We start from the raw sequence: 17,496 nt of genomic DNA, 5'->3' as shown, positions 1-17,496 counted from the left end.
ACCAGGATCTGGGTAGAGGCCTCCACGGCCAGGTTCTCAGTCTGGATACAGGTGCAGGTGGATGAGACAGGAGCAACATTGGCATTGATGATGTGGTCCTTCCTAACCATAGTGATTTTATTACAACGCCCTCTTACAAACTCCATCTCAAACTTCCCTGTTTACAGTCCCCTGTGCGCTAACTCCCCTGGGTCACTTAGGCTTGGTCTACACTTACCTCAATGATTCAGCAGCAGTCGATGAGAGTTACGCAAAGTACGCAAAGAACTTGTGTAACTCCCGTCGACTTCTGTGCTTCTCTTCTGCGTGCCGTCTTCACTGCACTACTCCAACAGGAACCGCGTTCCCATTCGACGCAGCGCTATGCCACTTGAGGAGGTGGTTTTAGTATGTCGACTTCTGGATCGACTGAGTGGGTCTTCACTGACCTCTCAGTCGATCCAGATAAGTCGATCTGACTGCGCAACTCTGCCGCCATCAGTGTAGACATAGCCTTAGCCTTCTCTTTTAGATTGGTCCTACCCCCCTTGTTAATCAGTCATTCAGTGGGAGGGTGATCACAAGGCTGATCAAGATGATCAAGGCTGATCCAGGGAAAAAAGGCTGAAACAGTTCCCAAACATACAATCCGAAGCGACTCTGTAACTTCAAATAAACAGAGAGGTTTATTTCAGTTCCTGGATTTAGGAATCATTCAGTTATTCACAAGTTAACTGAACCACATTTTTTTTTTTTTTTGGTTTGTTACTAAAAATCTGACCATGAGTGATTTGTTTTTGGAGGCAGATTTATGGGACATTTTATCCAGGTACGGTCTGATTCGCTTTGCGTTCTGCTTGTCATGTTTCATTTTTAAAATGGCAGAGAAGTTTGTTTGTGAATGGGCCACTTGGGCACCAACACTTAAAAAGGGATCAGTTCTAAAATATCCAGCAGGGTTTGTTTTCTTTTTGGTCTCATTAATGCACTAGCATCATTTCCAACTTTTAGCACTGCTGCTGTTGCTGCTGCGAGATGGCTACAGCTGAAATAAAGTTACACCATGTTGAAATCTAAAGAGACTATTAGCATGGGTGTTTTAGAACTATGACAACATTATGTAGTTATTAAATATGGGAACAGGTTTTCCCTGTGTTTCCTTTTTGTCTATGTAGCAGGACTCATAATATGAAAAAAGAGGCAGCATGATAATTTAAACTAAAGGATGGTGCAATACACTGAGCAATTTATACCTTTGCTGAGACATAGTGCAGCTGCTAAGAGTGATTAGAGGTACAATGAAATAGCACTGAGAGTATACATATGCGTAACATTGTCTACTTGAGGGTGTCATTTGTTAACATCATTGACTGCAGCCAAGTTGATTGAAGCGCTTTTATTAGATCTCAAGGGAAAGTCTGAAAAAAATGACATGATATGTCAAGAATACTGCAATCCATAAAGCACCAGAGTCAATATTTAAGGGAGCCTGAAAAAGAGCTCAGGAAAAAATAGAAAACTGATAAATGTTCTCTCTGCTTTTTCTGTCCTCAATAGAATTTAACTTTTTTATTTGCTTCTGGGCCAAGTTCTCTACTCATGCAAATGTGTGGAATGCCACTGAAGCCAGTGACACTTCCCCAATTTCCACAAGGAGAACGTTTAACCCAGGGCTGCCGACAGAGGGTAGCAAGGGGGGCAATTGCCCAGGGCCCCAGCGATTTAGAAGGGCCCAGACAGATGGGAGGATAGATACGTATCCTCCTCTCCTCCAACCTCCCCTTCCTCCGAGGCCCCCACCACTCATATTCTTTGCCCCTCCCCTGAGCAAAGCTTATTTATTATAAGTGATTTATTATAAGTGATATCTGCTACTCAGCTTCCTGGGTTCATCAGTAATTTCCCTGGGGAGTCCAAGGGACCTGCGAAGCTGAGTAGCAGATACAGCCTCCTCAGTCGCTCAGGAACCTGCATGGCACATAATAAATAAGTAAAAACTTCCAGTGGAAGCCCATTCAGACCTCAGCCATCCCTTTCACTGTTCTGCCCTGGGACCGAGAACTGCTGTCAGTGAGCCTGGTTTAACCCATTGTCTTCAGACCCCCACAACAAACTGCTAGGCTTCTGAAAGGAGCATAACACAAGAGAGAGCAGAGAGCCACAGCTTCCCTGCATTCTCACCACTGGTCCAAGCAATGGAAGCTCATTGGGGCTCCAGATTGCTACAGTTGGGGCTCCAGATTGCCACAGTAAGGACATAGAAGAAGAATTGCAGTGCTTGGCATAATTCCTTTAGAGTGCGGCAGATTTTCAAGTGGAAATCCAAGTGGTGAGTGAACTTCCCCTCAGCAATTGCCATCTTCCTGTCTTCTCTCAAAATGTGGTTTTAGAGCCTTTCCCGTTGTGGTTTTCCAGTGGGACCCATACTGCATTGGAAAAAGCAGGGGGATAGTCAGGGAAGCTGTGCAGAGGCTATTGGCTTATGCTCTTGTCCCATTTAGGAGACCACATTCTCAGGCCACCGGTTGGATAAAGGTTCTGACTTCCTGATTTTTGTCTAGGGGAGAATGGGGAGGTAAGTTGAAAATCTTACCCCCAGTGGAAATATATGGAAAACTCCACAAATAGAAACTCAGATTTTTCTATCCCTTCCTACACAGTGGCATGTGGTTCTTTGTTCTTAGCCCATTTGCTTCTGCTGAGCACCTGACAGATACATCCATTTCTGCTGTCAGTATTGGATACAGATCTTATATCAACAGAGAGGAGCCACACAGACACCGAAGTGGACAATCAACTTTAAAGGGGTAATATTTTAACAGTGATATAAGTAAATGTTACAAGTTTTGTTTCAGTTAGCACAGTTCATTCATATCTCTCCACAAACCTTCGTATCAGGTTTGCTTCCCTCTGAACACTGCTCTCCAGAAAAACTTGTGTTACATAAGTCATTCCTTGGACATTATCTGTTAAGACTTGGGTGAGGCTATACAAATCCTTCCTCCAAACTTTTTCCAGAGCAATATACTAAACCTGAATTGAACCCTTTCACAGGATTGGTATCCTATCACAGGTGTTGGGTCACTTGAGCTGTGAAGGTGGGAAAAAGCTGTTGAGTCAGGATCAACAGAGAGGTGCTCCGATCTGAGGCAACATGGCCTAGTAGACAAAGTCAGTTAAGTGTCCCTCCAATCAGGGTAGTGTGACCTAATGGCCAGAGTAAGTAAAGCAGTGTTCTAATTGGGACAGCATGGCCCAATAGCCAGAGTCAGTAAGGCTGCCATTCAATCAGAGCAACGTGGCCCAATGGCCTTTTGGGGTAGTAGGGCGCCACCTGGGAGAGGGCGTGGCACCCGGAGTAGGGGGACTTGGGCCCTCCTTGCTCCTCCAAGACTCAGCCCAGGGCCCTGTCGGTGAAGGGGGTTACATTCCCTATCTCAGCAGGGATCCTCTTGAAACACATTGAGGGGCACCCCTCTTCACCCACCGTAACACTGTTCGAGTCCCCTGGGCTACTTCCTACTCTGTCTTCGGTGGCAGCGTTCCATGTTTCCCAGGCTTACAGGGTCCCCAGCTGGTGCAGCTCCTAGCAGCTCGGTCCCTCCCCAGAGTTTGTCTGGCAATCTAGGATCTGTCTGGGGCTCGGCCTGCCTTGGCTCTGGGGTCAGCATCTGCAGTGGCTCACTGGAGAAAACCGACGGTCCACATCCTTCCCGGTTAGCAGCCAGTCCAGACTGAGCTGGTTTGTTTCCTTTTATATCTGCTTTCCATGCTGAGCATTCCCAGCAGAGGTAGAGGGGGCATGGTCTCCTCAGCCCACAGTGTGTCTTTAACCCTCTCTAGACCAGTGTAGGGTTGGTATGGACCATTACAAACCCTTTGAAAAGATTTGGTTAAGGAGTCTTATTTTAAATCTTTGTAAGCCTTTGAACATCTTGGGCCTAGTAGAAATGGATGTCATTTTGATATCAGTTTGAGATCAGAATCTGGCCTTGTGAACTGAGTTACATCAAAGTAAATCTTGCATAAATGAGGTCAGATTTAGGTCATTATGGTTCCCAGGTATGTAAATCCCAGACTTAACATGCATTATTGAAGGGACCAGATATTATAGTCCAGGGAAACAGATGGTGAAATTGGAGCACAGATCCTGGAAAGCAGGCTTTATGTATTTATTTTAGATGTGATGAATGTTGATTAAGCATGAAGTATCCTTAATCTCTCAGGAAAAAGTGTGTTTTGAGCAGAACAGACACAAATGGCCAGTGCTCACAGAACACCAGGTCAATCCTTTAAATGATTTTAGTGAAATATTCCTTTTTATGGTTTGTTTATCTAGTGGTGAACCACAGCAGAGTTTTGCCAGTGAAAACTCAAATGCATAGGGCCTAGTCCTCAGCTGGTGTAAATCAGTATAGCTCAATTGAAATCAATGTCTCACTTACTTCAGTGAAGCCATTCCAGTTTACACTTGCAAGGATGGGACCTGATCTCGCTACTGCTGCATTTAACGTCATTTTAAACTATTGTTCACTCTACTTAGAATTACTATATTTTCAAAAATCAAAACCCAGGACACTTTTCTGGTGACACTTTAAGTGTTGCAAAATAAACATAGAAAAGACAAAAGTACACTTTAAAAGTGTGTTGTGTTATCTTTACCGCTAACTTCAGACTCAACAATGACATATGTATGTTTTTCAGAATGGAGGGTTTTTTCCAGTAACAATGTTCTCAGTGAGTGTATCATGAAATATTGAACAACTGTTCTTAACATTCACTTTGCCAAGAGCACAGCTCTGTGAGGGTCTACACTCACTGAACTTTCCTTTTCACTCCAAGCACTCCATCACACTGAATAATCATTCCATTGAACTGCTTGCTCTTGGTAAACACAGAGCAACATAGAACAAGTTCTAGTCATTATAGCAATGCATCTTGAACAAGCAGCTTGCAGTTATAAAAAACTGACTGATAAAATTAAAAAAAAAAATTTTTAAATCATTTGATATTCCAAAGTCAGTTCACTGGACACAGAGGTTTTATATGAAAAAATAGGACTTTCTTAGAAAAACATGGGCATACTGGCAGGTTACATATATTTAAGACATATCTGTAGCATTATGTAAAAAAAAAAATTAAAGATTACATATGTTGGATTAAATATGAATTATATTAACATCACTTTTGATAGAGTCTCTGGAAAGATGACATTATTTAGTTATTGTGTGAGGTTTTGGTCTGCTAGTCTTACTTTCTTGAATCTCTAGTATTTCATTACAGATTGCTCTTGTTAACCATTGAAAACACCTTTGCTACCTCTGAAATCAAAGACAAAATCAGATTCATAGCATTTTAAACTCATTTTATATAGCTGTAATGGTCTCAGCAAAGTCTGTTGATGTCAATGGGAGTCTTTCCATTTACTTCAACAGGCTGTGGATCAGACCCTGAATGACTACAAAGTATTTTGCAAGGCAGTAAAGAATCAGGCCCACATTTAGGGACAACAGGGTGACAGATTAACAGATTTATATAATCATCACTAATAGTTAGATCTTATCTACAGTATGCATACAACCACCAGGCAACATAGTTAAAACACAGAGGTTATTGGAAAATTCCTTTAGATAAAGATGCACAGAAAAAAAAAATCTTCTTTCATCACTGATATGGGTCTGTATGAGTTCACAATGTTACCGTTTGGGTTAATTATTTCAGGAGCCACTTTTCAAAGGCTGGTCAACTGAGAGTTAAACAGTTTGCAGAACTTTGCACGGGTATATGTTCACAACATCGCAGTGTTTAGCAACACTTGGGCTGATCACATAAAACACTTAAAAACTGTGCATTCAAAGCTCAAAGAGCCAGGCCTAACTATAAAAGAGCAACCAGAGTTCCTTATTTGGGACACTGGGAAGGGGGAGGTAGGGTGACCAGATGGAAAATATGAAAAATCGGGGGAAAGAGGCACCTACATAAGAAAAAGGCACAAATATCAGGACTGTCCCTATAAAATTGGGACATTTGATCACCCTAGGATTCCTGACCCCTTTAAAACTGAAGTCATTGTAAAAAAACAAACAGGACCAAGCTTTCATAGGTCTGCTAAACTATTTCAGAAGGTTCGTGTGAGGGTTCAGTGACACTGTATCTGCAATCACAGAGCTATATAAAAAGACTAAGTCTAACAATGTTTTATGGACAAAAGCACGTTTAGTGGGTTTTGATAAGGTAAAGAAAATCTTGTTTGAAAAGCCTGTTCTAGCCATTCTGAACTGTGTACAGACGTGTCAGACACTGGATTGGGGGTGTGCAAAAGCAAATAGGGAAAAACAAACACCTTATGGCTTTTTTTAAGCAAAAAATTGACACCCACGGAGCAAAACTATTCTGTCATAGAGAAAGAAAGTTATGCAATTGTGTGGGCAATTATGCTCAAAAGTTTGTCTTTCTGACCAACAGAAGTCGTCCAATAAAAAATATCACCCACCTTGTCTCACTTGTATACTAACACAGTTACAAACCTAGTTCCTAGATGAACAGATAAGACCTTAAATATTTTTCATAAGCAGGTTACATACATGGCCACACCAAACCTTTAATCTCTCTCTCTTCATTTTGGTATCTCGAAGTTACATGGAAGGTCAAATTGCAGAATTATTGTACTAAGATTAATTCCCCCCTTCCCTTAATATCGTCAACTGTCTAAAACAAATGAACTTGTTTTCCTGACTTTCTTCAGAAGATCAGTTTTACCATTCCCACCCATCCCTTCATTTTGCTCTGTTACCTTCCCTACATAATTTAATCATTGAGAAGGCCAGATTATTGCTGGCCCTTGCACGGGACTGCAGGACAGATGGGAGAGAACAAGGAGCTTGCCTAGTCTTGTATGTTTGTAATGCCTGCGCTCTGGAGAGTGCACGGACTGTTCACAATGGCTATGTCTATATTGTATTTTAAAAATCTGCAGCAGCATGTCTCAAAGTCCAGGTCTACAGATTTAGGCTCACATTTAAAACAGCAAACATTGTGGCTCGGGCTGGAGCTCAGACGCTAAAGCCCATGCTGTCTGTACACAGCTACACCATTGTTTTTAGCACTGTAGCACGAGCCTGTGTTTGTAGATCCAGTCTCTGAGATTCTTTGCCAGTGTTTCTAAACACAGTATAGACATACCCAGTGTGTGCACACCACCTGTAAATGGGATGGGAGAGTGAGGCAGAAGTAGTACCATTGAACGATGAACCTGGCTAACTTGTACTACGTCCTCCCCCTTTCTGTCAAGTGAGCAAAGCTTGTGGAAAGTGAATTTTAAACTAATATGAGAATTATTTCTCGTTATTTGTAGCATCCACAATATATTAGGTGATTTCTAGTCAGATGCTTCAACAAAGTAGTCTCTGCCCCAAGGAGCACAGAATCTAAAAACAGACATTTAGAGGCTGGGAGGAAAAGGTACAGCATCTAATTAGAGAGACTAGCAAAATAAGTTTAAGTTCACTTAGGTTCATTGTGAGTAATACAGCAAATGTTGTTTTCAAGCGAGACTTCAATGTGGAAATAGTAACAGGCCTTGTGGATAAACTCAAGAAGGTCATAACAAACACTGAGGCAACATGGAAGAAAGCACAGAGATAATCACCCAAAAAGCTGACAAAGAGGTGGATGAGACTGGGAACTGTGATGGACTGGAGAGAAAGTGGTATATAGAGATGGATGCTACTTGACACAATATTCCCAAATGTCTTGTCAGACCTTGGGAGCAATGAAATCAGCTAGACAATGGTCTGACTGAACACCTTGGTTCATACTCTGTCCAGAAAAAAGCATGAAGATTATGCCTCATGCACTCCTGGTGCTACCTTAGATGACTTATCTTCAATCCCCCAATGTAGTCAGGATTTAGTAAAAGTTTTAAGTTCTGGCCAAGGAGTTCATGTAATGGTTTTAGTAGTGTTGCTAACTGTGGAATAAATTTTTCATAATAGTTCAATAGCCCTAAAAAGAATGAAGTTGGCTTACGTTTTGAGGAGGGGGAGCTTCCACAATAGCCTTGACTTTTGCAGGAGTCTTACGAAGGCCAGTAGCATCTATGATATATGTCCCAAATATTCAACAGAGGTCTGAAAGAATTCACATTTGTCTTTGCAGACTTGTAGGCCATAATCTTCCAGTTTTTGTAGGGCAGCCTCCAAGTTCTTAAGGTGATCCTCCTCATTCCTGACAGTGACCAGGATGTCATCAAGATAGCACTGGAATCCTGGCATGCCACTCAACATCTTGTCCATATCCCTCCGGAACAAAGCTCAAACAGACGTTATTCTGAAGGGCAAGCGACAGTATCAGTACAGCCCTTTATGTGTCACGATAGTGAACAGCTCTTGGGGCTTCTCATCAATGTGCATCTGTAAATAGGCTTAACTCAGATCAATCTTGCTAAACTTTTGTCCACCAACCAAGCCAGTGAAGATGTCATCGATACGGGGAAGAGCGTATTGCTCTGCAGACAATACCAGGTTAACAGTGACTTTAAAATCCGCACAGATCTGAATGGATCCATCTTTCTTCCATACTGGAATGATTGGGGTTGCCCATTGGCTGTGGGTAACTGGTATTAGGGCTCCATTTTTGACCAGACACTCCAGGTCCACTTCAACTTTTGGCCTGATGGCATATGGCATAGTTCTGGCTTTCAGACATTTTGGTTGATTGTCAGGCTTAATATTCAATTTCACAATGATTCCCTTCATACTTCCCAGCTCCTCTCCAAAAACAGCAGCATGTTTCTTTAATGCAGCTGCCAGACCTGTTTCTTCTTTAGCCGTCTTGTGCACTACTGCCCAGTACGGGTCTTTTTTTTTCCCCATTCCTTTCTCTTTTCTTTTAGTGTCTTTTATTCATGTGTGTTGGGGTCATTCACACACAATTGCTGGTAATTTCCATTCACTAGCACTGTTTTTGTTTCTTTCCCATTTCCAGTCTCTCTGCTTCACTTAAGTTAGAACAAAGCAGAGCCTGTTTTAGTTTCAGTTTGAACGATCAGTGTAAACAGCCCAGCCCCCAAAACCGAAAAAAGGTCTTTTTCTTACATTTTACTTTTTTACTGGTGCAGCACAGGTCAATCCCATCCTTCGTCACCACTTTTGTTATGTTGAAGCTTATTTTTTGGCTTATTTGTTGTTGTTTTCAAGTGTGTTTTGTTGAATCATTTTAATTACTTGTATTCAGAGAGAGAGAAACCAGCACAGGCACACAGAGAGCTGCAACACAGGGAGCATCTTTACTGAACTAACACTAAAAACCAGCCAGGATTGGCTGAGCTATCCCCTAATAGTCTAACTCTATTGCCATGGCAACAAGCTTTGGCAATCTAGGCAATTAGGCAAGACACAAAATACACAACATATTGGCCTACTGAACACTTCAAGGACTTTATCTCTAGATACTCTGTCTAAAAAATTAAAGAAATGGCACTTAAAACTGCTGGTTGGCCTCTGATATTTATTCTTGTCCTTTGTAGTATTGGAAAGATTCCCCTCCCCCCTTTTTCTTTTTATAAAATCATGGGATGTTCTTTACTCTGAAATTGCAGCTGCTGCTAATAATGATTTTTTCTAAAAAGGCAAAGAGATCATTCAGGCAACACTCAGAATACAAAACTTGAACAAGAGAACCTTGATGGCATATGTTTTCCCTGCTTCACATCAAATGTAAACAACCTTCACAGGGTAATTTTAATTTATTTTAAAGAAAACATTAGGATGTCAGTTTGGACTTTTCTAATAGCACAAGCTTTCCTTTGATTTTGGTATGTCAACATTGTTAACAAGTTTCCCTAATTACCTGTGATATTAACTTCTTCATATATTTCTAACAACCTTTAAATCAGATGTGCTCAAACACATGATAGTATACTGTATTTTACTTGACAAAGGCCTTGATCCTGAAAGCAGCTATGCACTTGTTTAATTTTAGGTACATGAGTAATCCCACTACTCATGCATAAATGTAAAGATGTGTTTCAACCCAAAATAATGTCACATCACATTGGTCAGATTAATACTAAATTTGGTTTATTTTTCAGGGTCTTAGATTAGTCGGATTTTATTCACAACTTTGACTCCACATCTGGATCTGAATTTCACTGAAGTTTGAAGAGATGCCTACATGAACACACCCAGGGTTTATTAAAAAAATAATTAAAAAACAGTGTGTTCAGATGATTGAATTATGTCTGTCTTTAAACTAACACAAATAAAGAATTTCAAATTCAAGAGTGAATTTATTTCGATCTGCTGCAGTATTGCTTGTATCTCTCCGCAATCTACAGACCAGAATAGGCCACCCTACCAAGGCACAATGAGATGATTGAAGGATGGAATTTTGACTATCCTCTGACTTGTTTTGCTTTTGTTTTGTTTTCATTTTGCTTTGATCCAATTTTTACCTTTTGCAAAATATTTTGAACAAGTTTAGAATGTTTCTGACTCTGATTTTATTTACAATGTCTTTGTACTAGTGTAGCTTCATAGACTTCTTTGGAGATACTCCTGATTTATATGACTGTAAGATAGATAAGAATTAGTGCTAAAACTATTCCTGGAAGTCTGAGAGCTCCAAAATAGCTCATGGATGTCATACAATTATATCTTTTAAGACTTGTATTATTGATCTAATAGGCTGAAAACATGTGTTAATGTAAATCTATATTTAAAGATTTATTTTAAACTCAAAGTTATTGAATCTTGCTCTGGTACTTAGAGTTTATTTACTGGTCTGCTGTTTATCAGCTGGTCCTCTTTGCTTTGTTCCTGACTGTGGCATATTCATATAAAGCATCTGATCTCTCAGAAGGAACCTCACTTTACTTATTAAATTAAAATTGTTTACCAGTGCCCGTCCTTGAATTTTAAATCCCACTCTTGAAACATTTAAAATAATACAGTTATTTAGTTCATCCACCTCCTATCTTTCTCCTGTCTAAGAAGATTTTGAATCAAACAGCACTGAGGGGCTATCTGTTTATATGGGCATTTATGGCACACACACGTATCACCTACAATGATAGATAATAATCTTTATGTCCATTTTACAGATGGGAAGCTCAGGAACACAGGGGTCAAGTGATTTTTTTTTTATCATTTATTTTGCCTGAGAACCCCAAATGCACAATGTGCTTTCTAAGTATATAAGACTTTCCCATGGTCATTAGTCACACAGAAGAAGACAATGACAAAACTAGAAACAGAAACTGGGTCTCCTGCATAACTATCTTGTTTCCTGACCACTGAACCAACTTTCCCCAAAGTCGACAACTGATACCACAATTGTGCAACACATACCCTTAGAACCTGTGACTAACATAGGGGTGATGCAATCTCATTATTAGGATTCCCTGTATTAGGAAGATATGCAAGTATTTGTTTCTTGGGTGTAAGCTGGTCTGTATAGCATGAATCCTCCCCACTTTTTTCTTGATGTCTGCACTCAAGATGCTGACCAGCATAACTATGGGTCCAATCCTGCAAGCTGGTGACCACTTACAGGAGTTTATAAACAGAATAATATATAACAAATGGAAGAAAGGGGAAGTTGGTAGTAATGAATATAAATCAGAAGTTAGGAATTGTAGAAAATTGACAAGGGAAACATAGGGATGGGCAGCAGTGTTAAGGACAACAAGAAGGAGCTTTTTAAATATATTGGGAACAAAGAATCGTGATATTGGTGTTGGTACATTACGAGATGGAGAAGATAAAATATCAATAATAATATGGTGGAAAAGGCAGGACTGTTCAATAAATTTCTGTTCTGTATTTGGAAAAAAACAAATGATATAGTCTCATATATGGTGATAACACTCTTTCTATTCCTCTAGTATCTCTGGAGGATCTTAAAACAGAAGCTACTAAAGTTAGACCTTTTTAAATCAGCAAGTCCATATAACATGCATCCAAGACTTTTAAAAGAGCTAGCTGAGGAGCTAGTTGGACCATTAATGTTGATTTTCAATAAGTCTTGGAGCACTGAGGAAGTTCCAGAAGACAGGAAGAAATCTAACGTTGTGCTAATTTTTAAAATGGGTAAATGAGATGACGTAGGTAATTATAGGCTTGTCAGCCTGACATTGATCCTGGCAAGATAATGGAGCAGCTGATACAGGACACTTTTTCTTTCTTTTCTTATTCTTCCTTTTCCTTTATGCAGCGTTTCCTGGTGAGGATTGTGGTGGCAGCATGGAGAGGAGAGAGGACCAGATCTCCCTTTCCTCTGCAACAGATTCCAGCTCCTCCTGGAGGATTACTATGCCCAATACGTTCCAAAGGAAGCCTACCAGGGGCATCCTTATCGGGTGCCCAAAACACCTCAGCTGACTCCCCTCAATCCAGAGGAGTAGCAGCTCAACTCTGACACTCTCCCAAATAGCCATGCCCCTCACCCTATCTCAGATAGTTAGCCCAGCTACCCTGCGGAGAAACCTCATTTTCGCCACTTCTTCCCGTGATCTCATCCTTTCAGTCATTACCCAAAGTTAGTGACCATAGATAAGACTGGGAACGTAGATTGACTTGTAAACTGAGAGCTTTGTCTGAAATTAATCTCCCGCTTCACGACCACAAATCAGTACAGACCCCATATTACTGCTGCCACCACACCAATCTGCCAGTCAATCTCATGCTCCCACTTACCAACACTCATGAACAAGATCCCTAGATACTGAAACTCTTTCCCTAAGGGCAGCTGCTCCCCCTTCACTTGGAGAGAGCACTCCACTTTCTTCCAGGAAAGAACGATGACCTCTCACTTGGAGTTGCTGATTCTCATCTCAGATGCTTCACACTCAATAGTGAAGTGTTTGAATCCTTGTCAGAGATCACAGTCTGAAGAAGCAAGAAGGACAACATCATCTGCAAACAGCAGAGAAGTCACCTTCAAGTCACTGTATAGGATACACTCCCTAACTCAGCTTCACCTTTATATCCTGTCCATGAAGATCATGAAAAGTAGTGGGGACAGGACACACCTTTGACAGAGTCCAATGCCCACCTTGAACAAACTAAATTAAATGCCAAGAATGTGAACACAACTCTCACACTCTCGCTCTAGGAATAGAGGGACCAAATAGAACACACCATCTCTTCCACCAGCTCTGGCTCTTTCTATGCCAATGAAGTGATGTTCCATGTCCCTAGAGCCAGTTTCTATTGTGGAAGGAAGGCCAGGTGGTGGATCCATGTTGCCTTTTTGGGCTGAGCGCAGCTGGGTTACATGGGTTGCCAGCCATCAGACACTCATCTAACAAGCCTGGCTCCAGGGGTGGGTCCCGGTATCCCTAATCCAGGTGAGGCTCATGTGATCATTTTTGGGCTTTCGTAAGGGTCTTGGGGTAGATTATTTGTAGTCTGGAACCGTCCCCCACAATCCTGTTTGTCTAGGGTGACCCTACCAAAAGCACCAAGCTCTGGAGAATATAGCCCTGGGGTTCTGGGCTAGCCCCTCCACCACAAAGTAACCATCCTCAGAGGAGGATTAATTAATTAATTAACTCAATTAATAGAAAAAAATTAATGGAGGTTAATGTAATTAATGCAAATCAATGTGTTTATGTCCTACTAACGATTTTTTTTTGGGGGGGGGGGGGAGATTACAAGTTTGGTTGATAAATGTCATATATTTAGACTTCTGCAAGGAATTTGGTTCCATACCACACAACGTTTTGAGTAAAAAAAACTAGAACAATATAAAATTAACATAGCACATGTTAAATGGATTAAAAACTGGTCTCAACTAATAGGTCTCAAAATGTAACTGCATTGAGTGACTGTGATTTCAGTGGGGTCATTCAGGGTTCGGTTCTTGGCCCTATGCTATGTAACATTTTTATCAATGTCCTAGAAGAAAACAAAATAATCACTGATAAAATTTTCAGTTGACACAAAAACTGGAGATGAGGTAAATACTGAAGAGGACAGGCCACTGAATCAGACTCTAAGGTCAGAAGGGACCAATATAATCATCTAGTCTGACCTCCTGCAAAACGCAGGCCACAGAACCTCACCCACCCACTCCTGTAATAGATCCCTGACCTATGACTGAGTTATTAAAGTCCTCAAATCATGGTTTAAAGACTTCAAGGTACAGAGAATCCACCAGCAAGTGAACTGTGCCCCATGCTGCAGAGGAAGGCGAAAACCCCCAGAGGCTTTGCCAATCTGCCCTGGGTGAAAATTCCTTCTCAACCCCAAATATGGCAATCAGTTAAACCCTGAGCATGTGGGCAAGACTCAGCAGCCAGACACCCAAGAAAGAATTCTCTGTAGTAACTCATTACCCACGCCATCTAACATCCCTTCACAGGCCATTGGCATATCTACCGCTCTGAGTGATCTGGATTGCTTGGCAAACTGGGTGCAATCAAACAATATGCATTTTAGTATGGCTAAATGTATACATCTAGGAACAAAGAATGTAGGCTATACATACAGGATGGGGGACTCTATCCTGGAAAGCTGTGACTCAGAAAAAGATTGGGGGTGGGAGTCATGATGGATAATCAGCTGAACATGAGCTCCCAGTTTAACCCTGCGGCCAAAATAGCTAATGCGACCCTGGGATGCATAAACAGGGGATTCTCAAGTACAAGTAGAGAGGTTATTTTACCACTTTATTTGGCACTAATGTGTAACCATTGCTGGATTACTGTGTCCAGTTCTGATACCCACAATTCAAGAAAGATATTGATAAATTGGAGAGGATTCAGAGAAGATCTATGAGAATGATTAAAGGATTAGAAAACATGACTTATAACTGACTGGGCTCTTTGAGTCTATCTAGCTTCATAAAGAGAAGGTGTAGGGGGTTACTTGATTACAATCTGTAATCATCTATTTGGGGAACAAATATTTAATAATGGGCCCTTCAACCCAGCAGAGAAAGTTTAACATGATCCAATGGCTAGAAGTTGGAAGCTAGACAAATTCAGACCGGAAATAAGGCATATATATTTAACAAGGGTGGTATTAATCACTGGAACAATTTACCAAGGGTCATGGTGGGATCTCCATCACTGAATTTTTAAACCAAGATTGAATTTTTTTCTAAAAATATATATGCCCTAGGAATTTTTTTTTTTTTTTTTTGGGGGGGGGGGGGTTTGGGGGAGGAGTGATATGGCCTGAGTTATACAGGATGTCAGATTATGTGATCACAATGGTCCCTTCTGGCCTTGGAATTGATGAATTTATGAAGTCAGTATAAACTGAGCAGATCTTCAAAGGTGGTCCTCTCAGACAGAGAGTTACATTGTCCCCTTCCCAAATTTCTTAGTTCTCTTTGAAGACCATAGTATAGCAGGGATCTATACTATCATCTGTAATATGTAGTCATTGGACAGGGAATCCTCATGAACATTTTATAGCCTATTTTTTTTGTTTCTAACAAGATCACATAGATTTTGCACTTCATATGCCATGTCCTGTACAACTAGCAAGAGCTTTTAAATAAGGAAATATAATTAAATAAAAATAAGAACAGAGCCTTAAGTCTTCCATTTGTCTTTATATGGGTAGATAGACAGAGAGAAAGAAAAAGAGAAAAATTGGAAAGCTCATAAGCCTGATTCTCACTTAGAAAGATTTAACTCTACTGACTACAAGTGATTTACATAACTTTAAGACAGGACAAAAATCAGGGCTTAAACATTTAATCAAAGCAAAATACAGTAGGCTATTTGGTAAGTTAGACACTGATTCTGTGATTTATTTTATGCAGGTAGGGGCCAGCGCCCAAACAGAGCTATATGGACATCAATGGTGCACCATGCAGAGATCCACCCACGTGGAGTCAGTTGCAGATCAGAGTCCTAAAGATGCAGCATGACTAGCTAACTGAAAAGGTGGAACACCAAAAAGTTTTTTTTCTCCCTTTAACTTCTGTAATATAAGTATAAGAATTTTAAGTTTTCTGGAAAAAAAAATATGGCAAAACAATTGGTTCTTTATTCAAGACTATGAAAGTTCACAAACACGCTTCTTTTTCCCAGTGATTCAAACTACAAACAGGAGAAAATATTGCTTGTGAGTAACCTCAAGAGACCACTGACTTATCCTATTTCTTCTCCAGGCAGAAAAGAAAAGTGGTTTGCATCATCAAAAAGAGGAAGCTGAGAACAAAAGCTAAACAGGAATGAACAAAAAGAGTTTCTGGAAAATATTTCTTATCTAAATTGAAATATTTTTTAATCTGTTTCTGGAAAAATATGTTTAAAAGGCCCCAATTCTCACGATACCTAATGCTTCATGCTTCAAATAATGAAAGGGCAACTTCATGTGGAGCATATATTAGACAAGCTAAAATGTTCTGTTCTCTCAGTTCCCACTTCAATGTTTTTGTTTTGTTTTTGTCTTGTTATTTGTTATTAACCATTTCTTAATGTGATCATGTGGTCCATATAAGGATGGACATACAACACACAGACAAACAAAAATGGTAAGAGACTTAATATAGATTTGTGACACGCTGTACCCCATATACACCCTAATGGTGTGATTTGTGTATCATTCATGTTACCCTTATAGTGTAACCATGTATCGTCTAATGCAAAGTATGTCATGTAAGGTGTTTTTGGAATGTTCATGACTTACTGAACATTATTGTTATGGTAGTGTGTTTCCTGCAATGTCACATATGTATAGATATGAAACTCTGCTACGTCATATTCCCAAATGTGTGTCTCACACAGCTTCAATAGATCCAGGCAAACGAAAAACAGTGAGGGTTCATGCCTTGCAGAGACATGCATAAAGGAACAATGGACTGGCCTGAGCATGGTCATTTGACTAAAGTGGAGGAAAACATGCCCTTTGCCAGACATGGCCGATCACCTGAACCCAGGGGGTGACAATGAAACATGTTAAAGGCAGAGATGTTTTTGTCTCAGGAGCTCTCCCTTTGAATCTCATTTAGAATGATAGAGATGGTGCATATCAATTTCTTTGATAAATTGACTTACCTATGAGCTTGCAGAATCCAGTGGGCAACATTGAACTCTGTAAGACGGCAGTTCCTAGAGTTGCATCTGGGACTGAGAATATTGGCTAGGGGACCACACTATTGCATAATCCCATGAGTGACAGGCCAGAAGCACTCACTCACTAAAATAGGAGCTGCTTATCAGCAAGAGGATGTGAGTGGATTGACCCAGGAGTGGGAGTTCACACAGCAGGGCAAGTGCAAGATGGGCTCCAGGAGTAGAGGATTGTGGTGTGTAGTCTGGTAGCACGGTTCAGCCAGTGCGTCGCAACCCTTCCTCAGGCCCAGGCTCAGAGGAAGGCCACAGCGCCTTTGCCTAGGGGAATAAGCTCATGGCTTATGAGTCTTTAGCCCCGGCCTCAAGCGGGGTGGGCTTCCCCTGCAGTTTGTATCCCCTAGCCCTCACATAGGGCAGGGCCGGTAAGGAGTCCATGACCCCCAGCCTTCCAACAGGCAGGGCAGGCAAGCAGTCTATTGCCC

General features: G+C 40.8%; 1 long non-coding RNA gene across 1 annotated transcript in view; it reads right to left on the bottom strand.

Moving 5' to 3' along the window:
- Nucleotides 1-719: 719 nt before the first annotated feature.
- The window catches only part of LOC137146243 (uncharacterized), a 64,330-nt gene continuing 47,553 nt past the window's right edge, over nt 720-17,496 (bottom strand). The window contains exons 4-5 of the long non-coding RNA XR_010917864.1: nt 2,161-2,405; nt 720-1,397 (exon numbers count right to left, since the gene is read on the bottom strand). This is a non-coding gene — a long non-coding RNA (uncharacterized lncRNA). The remainder of the gene's footprint in view (nt 1,398-2,160; nt 2,406-17,496) is intronic.

This window comes from Emydura macquarii, unplaced genomic scaffold (assembly GCF_026122565.2).
Source record: "Emydura macquarii macquarii isolate MOO-44397 ecotype Brisbane River unplaced genomic scaffold, CSIRO-AGI_Emac_v2 contig_431, whole genome shotgun sequence".
Classification (NCBI taxonomy): domain Eukaryota; kingdom Metazoa; phylum Chordata; order Testudines; family Chelidae; genus Emydura; species Emydura macquarii.
This window is presented reverse-complemented; position numbering and strand designations above follow the sequence as displayed.